Here is an 8,195-nt window from a genome sequence, read left to right as displayed (position 1 = left end):
GTTACTATTAGAAAGTATAAAAAATAGGAAAAAAATGCCCTGCAAAGTAATTATGAGTTATAAATGTGTACTTAATAAATGACAAGCTATTATATGTTTTTAAAGAAACGGTTTGTTTTCTGCAATTTGTCGTTTGACACAAACAGGAAGAGGAGCAGCGCCCTCTTCTGTGTGTTTGTATAAGTGAAAAAGCTTACAGCACCTGGTATTCCCAGGCGGTCTCCCATCCAAGTACTGACCAGGCCCGACCCTGCTTAGCTTCCGAGATCAGACGAGATCGGGCGTGTTCAGGCCGTAAGCGACTGAAAAGCACACAAACTGACCTTTTATACATGCCAAATACTACTTTTTTCATCAATTAAGATTCTGAACACGTTTTCCATCCAATGATGAAAAATTCATTCCTACGGTAAACTTTTTACTTCAGCATAGAAAGCTGTTTACAGTAACACGTCACTGATCTTAGATCGGAATAGTGTGCAGCTGGCTCTTAAAATCACCGCATTTATTTAAGTAACAAAACAAACTGTTTGGAGACGATCTGCAAGACAAAAGTCAGAGAACGGTTTCTGAAGCATTAATAAAACGGGTGTTTGTCGTCTTGCTTGTCGCTTACGGCCATACCACCCTGAACACGCCCGATCTCGTCTGATCTCGGAAGCTAAGCAGGGTCGGGCCTGGTCAGTACTTGGATGGGAGACCGCCTGGGAATACCAGGTGCTGTAAGCTTTTTCACTTACACCAACTGCAGGGGGCGCTGCTGCTGCCTCTGTTTGTGTTTTGCTCCATTCTCTTCTCTGTTTGCTTGTATCGTGTGCGTGTGCGTGTGTTTTACTAAGTCTCTGAACACGTTTTCCATCCAGTGATGAAACTCTTGAGCATAGGCTAGTTTAGATGCTTTTGGGAGTGCTCAAGCATCCCTAAATATCATCACAGTACCCTTAAAATAATTATAGCAATAGCACTAGTAATCATAATGCATTTTAGTAATATTTTTTTCTGTCAAGTGTTCGTGATATCTCGATGTTACAATGCGCTCAGAAAGAGGCACTGCCATTAATCGCCTAAATAAGACTTTGGTTGCTTTCTATTCCTGTTCTGGTCGAATCTGGCTTCAGTGTTTATTAAACATTTAGAATGATAAGGCAAGATGGTAATAATCCCATAATCTCTCGACAGGATTCATATCACTCTAAACATGGAGTAAACACATGCAGTAAACAGGATAATTGCAACTGCACTAATGTCACCGACTACAAATCTATTCTCCACTTAGGATACATGGTGATGCTCTATGCTTTGTCGGCACAATAAAAGGAGGGTTTCTAAGAATTAAACAACTTTAATGTAAAAGCAGCTCTCTTACCAGTCTGCTTCTTGGCAGTGTGGTTTTCCACTTATAGTGCTACTTTAAGTGCTTAACGATTTGGTGGACTGCCTCCATGTGCTTAAGAGACTGAAAACATGTGCGTGTTTCTCCTTTCTCCTCACAAGTTGTTCCTTACTTTGAAAAATCCTGGTCAACATGATTGAGCCTTTGACTTTGATAACTAAATTGTCCACCCTATAACTGGTATATTATATCGAAATCTGTGATTATTCATTCTGAATAATTCACTGGTCATCCAACTATTTAAGTTGCTTTTCAAGGTAACATTCTACTGAAAATGTGAAAAGAGCTGACTACATTTGAAAGTAGTATATTCCATAATTATAACTTATAAGGATGAATGACATTATGCCTTATGATTTGGGGTGAGCCCCTCTAGAACTACATTATGTTATTATGTATTATGTTATGTTTACTGCGACGTGCTGATTTAATTAAATATATAATATTTCCATGAGTGCATTATGCTAGATTTACTTTAGTATTGCGGTCTCTATACAGGTGTCCAGATGTGTGTTATGTGCTCTGTGAGAAATTGAAACAGTGTGTGCATGCAATAGGCAGGTTCGAGGACCTCATCTGACTTTAGCTGTTTTATTTTCAGCAGATTGTCATATTTTTATTTTAGTTAAATATCAAACTCTATGCAGCCTTACTGACAATGTGTCCATAATTCACAAATATTCTGGATTACATTCATTTATCACACATTTTGATATACTCCCTGAAAATTTTGTTCAGTCACCAAAAACACAAGGTTGTTCCTTTACTACGAGCTGTAAATTTTTTAATTCACATGCAGCTAAAATGATGATTTTGCAAATGATTTCTATCAGCAGGACTTTTTTAGTGTTTTTGCAACATGCTAACAGGCTGAGTTTGGATTTGACTTTGAAGTTGCTGGTGTGATCTTTGGTTTAAAGCGCAAATGCAATTCAACCATTTACAGTTAAAAAAGAAAAAAGAAAAAAAAATTGTTCTCACCTTCTACCAATCATTGCCTGTCTTTGGAAATAGCATATGATGATATAAAGCCATGTCTTGCCATTTAAATCTTTAATTTGTCGGATCATGTCATGATTAACATAGATGACCTTTTTGTTTTTTTGTAGCTGACCTAGTGAGTCTAGTTAAATGCTCATCAGTAACTTGAGGAACCATCCTTTGATCCCCATGAACAACCTAATCCTCTCGCTATACCATGACCTGGTTACGGGATCCAAGGAGTTTCCTAGTATTCCAGACAACATTCCATCTCTTCCTACCGACTCACCACCTGGTATGATGGTGCCACCTGTAGGCCCCCGCTTTTATTCTCGGATCCTGACTCCACTACATCCGGAGAAGGCAGATATTCCTGTGCTGAAGGCAGATCGGAGGAACTGTGTCCGCACAATGGATGTCAATGGCCTCACTGTCACCAGAATCATCTCTGCTGTTTATCGGACAGAAGACAGTGAGATGACGAACCGTTGGAGAGTCACGGACTACATCTCAGAGGGCAGAGTTATCATGTGGGTGCTCTGCCAGTATCTGAAGATGTTTGCACAGGATGCAAAGAGAAAGACTACAAAGGAAGACAGCAGCAGCAGGAGCCCCACTCCACCAAAGAAGCGCCTCAGACTGTGAAGGCTTTCCCAGGCAACTTATTTTCTCAAGAGTTTAATAGTTTTAAAACTTTGGCACTGCTTCTGTGAACTGCTTTGGGCATACAGCAGGGCTGTGGACTGGATGTTGAACCAGGGACATCTATTTTAGAGCCAATTGTAAATCTGTGCAAAATGAACTAAGGTTCCATAAAGACTGTGCCAAGTGTACATTATTCTCTTCTGTATCTTAAACATCAGCAAGAATCAACAAAGTGGTAAGTAATAAGAAAAGTTTAAGGTTGTCTCCAAAACGATGTCCCAAAACATTAGAAAACTGTCGTGACTGTGTGCAGGCAGGCAGGGAGAGAGGACCCAAAATGCAGGACTCACAGAGGCAAACATAACTCAAAACACTCTGCATCCACCTTTTTGTTTTCTTGTAGCTGCACTGGTGAGGCCGGTGAGTGTACGTCAGATGGCCATCACAAACTTGAGGAACCCTCCTTTCAGCTGCAGCCTTTTGGACTCCATGGACAATCTAATCCTCTCCCTATACCGTGACCTGGTTACGGGGTCCAAGGAGTTTCCTCGGGTCCCAGTCAGGGGACTCTTTCACTCAGAGCAGCTGACGACACCTTTTACCCACATGCAGCAGAGTCAGAGGGAGAACACCGTTCCATCTCCTCCTACACACTCACCCGTATGATATTGCTGCCTGTAGTCTCCTGCTTTTATTCTCAGATCCTGACTCCAGCACTTCCACAGAAGGTGGACATTTATATGCTTTTACCATTATCTTCCAAAGTCTGCAAGAAACCCCGAAGAAAATTGAGGACATGCATCTCTCGTTGTCTGGTTGATTGTGACAGTCTGGAATGAAGGTGAGTATTATTAACCCTTTGTGGTTGATGGATGCACCGCACCTCTAAATCACATGACCGATTTAAGCTGACATAGATACAAGCTGCAGCCATGCTGAGTCTCCATTTCAATTGTGTTGAAAGTTCAGACTTCAAACTATATACCAGTTTTTTAATTTTATTGATAGGCCACTAAACCCAGAGTTATGATGAAAAATATTCCCGATACTTTTTTCTGAATACTACAGTCACGTTTAGTGTGGGAACAAACAGCATTTGCTAAGTACAGCACCAAAGAAAGAAGCAATATACAATTTATATTTGCATTTCAAGTTTCACTAAACATGTTTGTAGTTTTTACAGTAAAAAATAACTGGTTTTTCCTACTTGGTTTTTGTGGTTTTTGTGTGATTTCAGATCAATTTTGTTAATACACTACTACACTATGTCAATCGAAAACATAACTTTGAGTTCAGACACGTGAGATTGTGTTGAAAAGAATGATACCAAACAAGGCAAGGTAAATATTTTTAGTAGGTTATTAGTAACAATGGCGTGTTGTACCCTGGACTGCAGAGGGTTAACCCAATAAATCATGAAAAATGAGGCTTACATTTTTGATGAAAAATGTGTTCATGACAGTGCAGATTTCTGGCATTTTGTGTAAATGTAAGCAAGAAATAATTTAAATATTGCTTATTAAAAAAAAGAGTGTGAAGCTTCTGTTATACTTCTGTTTGTAAGTGAGCCATCCCACGTTGTGTAGCTTCCTTGAGTTTATACTTATTGGGCTACATACTTATTTATTATATAGGCTATACAGTACATAAAATCAAAATTCACTTTTTTTTTTAACTGAAGTGTTTAATTATGTAGGCTAAAAAAAAGTTGTAGATATAAATATATATTTATATGAAACGTGTATACTTTATGCATTTTATATATTTTAACCATATATAATACATATTACAGAATGTAACACCTGCATATGGATAAAATAAATAAATAAATAAATGGCATTGATTTTGCCACCCCATCTGATAAGGGCATCTGGTCAGTGATGCATTTGTTAAATGATAGAGGTAAAATTTTATTAGAAGATTTCACCGCCAATTATAATCTGCAAATAAATAACAAAGAATTTCAAAAAATTACTAAGGCTATCCCTCAAAACATTCTATGTACAACATATAATCTTTTTCAAAACCCTGACTATGGATCCCCTGAACTCTTGGTAAATGGGCATAACATTACAGCTAACAGTCTAAAAAACTCCCAAATTAGGGAATTATTTACTAATGTTTTTCCCTTATAGATCCAATCCAAATTCCATCTCTCATCTGTTCTCCGGTGATCAAAAGAAAGAGATCAGAAAAAATTACCTAAAATGTTCCATTCCTCCCAAAGCTAAGGAGGTCCACTACAAAATCCTCTCTGGTATTTACCCTTCCAGAGAATTTCTCAGACGTCGCTTTGCTATTGATAATAATTCTTGCTCTTTTTGTGATGGGGATATTGAATCAACAGAACATTTATTTTATGATTGTATATTCTGTAAAGCCCTGTGGAACGATGTGCAGTACTCGCTCTTCCTAACTTACTTGAATTTTCTAAAAATGATATTATCTTTGGTTCTCTAAGAAAAGAAAAGAAGCTTGAAAATGTTCTAAATGTAATCATTATTATGGTAAAATTCTTCATTCACAAATGTCGTTTTCTAAAAAATACAAAGCCATCCTTTTTTACTTTTCACAAAGAACTCTGCCTCTTCCTCTCATCTGTAAAATTTATGGACAAAAAACAAGCTCTGGATCTGAATCATATGATTATTGAACTAGATCTGCTAGAAAACCCCTAAGGTATAACTAATTTTATGTCTTTTAATTATCTATTTTTTTCCCCTTTGATTCTGTTTGGGGTTTGTTTTTATTCTATTTATTTATTTGTTGTTGTTTGTACTTCCTGTTCATTATCTATCTTCTATATGTTGGAATTCAGCCTGTTCTGATACTATTTCATGTTGGGAAAATAGAATCTTTGTAGAGATTGCCATAATTGCTGTACATTATATTTCTGTGCAATTAAAAAAAAAATTGGACAACAGACAACCTGGAAACATTTCTTCTGCAACATTCAGATAGTAGGATCAGAAAAAACACGAATGCATGAATCCATCCTGCGTCTTAACGGTTCAGACTGTTGGTGTAATGGTGTGGAGGATATGTTGTTGGCACAGTTTGGGCTCAGACATGAGTCTATGTACATTTCTGGCCATAGCTACTGTATAGTGGATCTTTTGGAATGAGGAGTTTCATTAATTTACTGTTACTATTAGAAAGTATAAAAAATAGGAAAAAAATGCCCTGCAAAGTAATTATGAGTTCTAAATTTGTACTTAATAAATGTCAAGCTATTATATGTTTTTAAAGAAACGGTTTGTTTTCTGCAATTTGTCGTTTGACAGAAACAGGAAGAGGAGCAGCGCCCCCTTCTGTGTGTGTGTATAAGTGAAAAAGCTTACAGCACCTGGTATTCCCAGGCGGTCTCCCATCCAAGTACTGACCAGGCCCGACCCTGCTTAGCTTCCGAGATCAGACGAGATCGGGCGTGTTCAGGGTGGTATGGCCGTAAGCGACTGAAGAGCACACAAACTGACCTTTTATACATGCCAAATACTACTTTTTTCATCAATTAAGATTCTGAACACGTTTTCCATCCAATGATGAAACATTCATTCCTACGGTAAACTTTTTACTTCAGCAAAGCTGTTTACAGTAACACATCACTGATCTTAGATCGGAATAGTGTGCAGCTGGCTCTCAAAATCACCGCATTTATTTAAGTAACAAAACAAACTGTTTGGAGACGATCTGCAAGACAAAAGTCAGAGAACGGCTTCTGAAGCATTAATAAAACGGGTGTTTGTCGTCTTGGTTGTCGCTTACGGCCATACCACCCTGAACACGCCCGATCTCGTCTGATCTCGGAAGCTAAGCAGGGTCGGGCCTGGTCAGTAGTTGGATGTAGGGCTGGGTATCGTCACTGATTTCTAGAATCGATTCAATTCCGATTCACAAGGTCCAGAATCGATTCGATCCACGATTCGATTTAATTCGATTCGATTCGATTCACTTCGATTTGAATATGGGAAATTTTGACAGTCAGAAATATTATAATTCAGATTAGTACATTTACATATTTTTGTATCTATAAAAAGGAAGCTGACACATGCAAGACTTTATCAAAGGTGTAAGCGTCACAGCAGATGCCTTTGTGTCAAAGTAACTGAGGATAAAACACAGAAAAACATGAAGGTGATTTTCCTGGCCTGGGATTTTATAAAAATATTCTGCAGTACATCAAAAACGAAAGAAAACCATTAATCAACATATGAACATTACCTCTGAAGTTACAGCGGTTTTATTAGAGACATGGGTAAGCGTTTTGCATTTTGCATAATTTTAAAAAGTTTAAATTTGTTCAGCATTGAACGGCAGAAATTAGGTTTTCTTTTCGGAAGTATATAAAACGGAAAGAAAAAAAAAGTCGGCCGATAGCGCTGTAAACAAAGGTAGACTTGTGCGTAACAAGCAAGCGAATAATGCAGAAAACCATACAGAGAGAGAGAGGGAGAGAGAGAGAGAGAGAGAGAGAGAGCTGTGAATCATGGTAGAAGCAAAACAGTAAAAGTAAGAGTGAATACATGACGATGTTTATGTGAAGCATAGTTTGGATCGTCTTTTGCTGCTGGTTCGGTCAATATTGTTTGGAGAGACATCAAACTAACAGCTTTACAATCAGCGCATAAAGGGCGTAAACACAAAGCGCGGACCCGCCGACAGATCAGAATCAGCGAGCTGTCGGCTTTCAGCCTCGACTGTGAGAAAGGCGACATCTAACTGATTCTGATCCGCGAGTTGCGCTGTGTGTTTAAGTCTTTGTGCAGAATCCGTGTTCCTGCTCTCGTTTACTGTTTTAGCTGTTTGGTGGTTGTTGAAATTTTGTGAGATTTCACCTGAGATTCTGGCATTTCGGGCAAAATTAATTTGTATTAAAAAATCGATTCAGGATTTTAATGAATCGATTTTACGTAATCCAAGCCAGAATCGATTTTAATCGATAAATCGATTATAAAAACCCACCCCTACTTGGATGGGAGACCGCCTGGGAATACCAGGTGCTGTAAGCTTTTTCACTTACACCAACTGCAGGGGGCGCTGCTGCTGCCTCTGTTTGTGTTTTGCTCCATTCTCTTCTCTGTTTGCTTGTATCGTGTGCGTGTGCGTGTGTTTTACTAAGTCTCTGAACACGTTTTCCATCCAGTGATGAAACTCTTGAGCATAGGCTAGTTTAGAT

General features: G+C 38.3%; 2 non-coding genes and 1 pseudogene across 2 annotated transcripts; 1 reads left to right on the top strand and 2 right to left on the bottom strand.

Annotated features, from left to right (window-relative positions):
• Window positions 1–190: 190 nt before the first annotated feature.
• LOC118454006 (5S ribosomal RNA) lies at window positions 191–310 on the bottom strand (annotated as a pseudogene).
• A 300-nt stretch (window positions 311–610) lies between these two features.
• LOC148096764 (5S ribosomal RNA) lies at window positions 611–729 on the top strand. Its single transcript, XR_015717159.1, has one exon. It is a non-coding gene; the product is annotated as a 5S ribosomal RNA (ribosomal RNA).
• A 5,624-nt stretch (window positions 730–6,353) lies between these two features.
• On the bottom strand, window positions 6,354–6,472 carry LOC148096763 (5S ribosomal RNA). The gene has a single exon (XR_015717158.1). It is a non-coding gene; the product is annotated as a 5S ribosomal RNA (ribosomal RNA).
• Window positions 6,473–8,195: the final 1,723 nt, after the last annotated feature.

This window comes from Neolamprologus brichardi, chromosome 22 (genome assembly GCF_056152115.1).
Source record: "Neolamprologus brichardi isolate AB-2024 chromosome 22, ASM5615211v1, whole genome shotgun sequence".
In the NCBI taxonomy this organism is placed as follows: domain Eukaryota; kingdom Metazoa; phylum Chordata; class Actinopteri; order Cichliformes; family Cichlidae; genus Neolamprologus; species Neolamprologus brichardi.
This window is presented reverse-complemented; position numbering and strand designations above follow the sequence as displayed.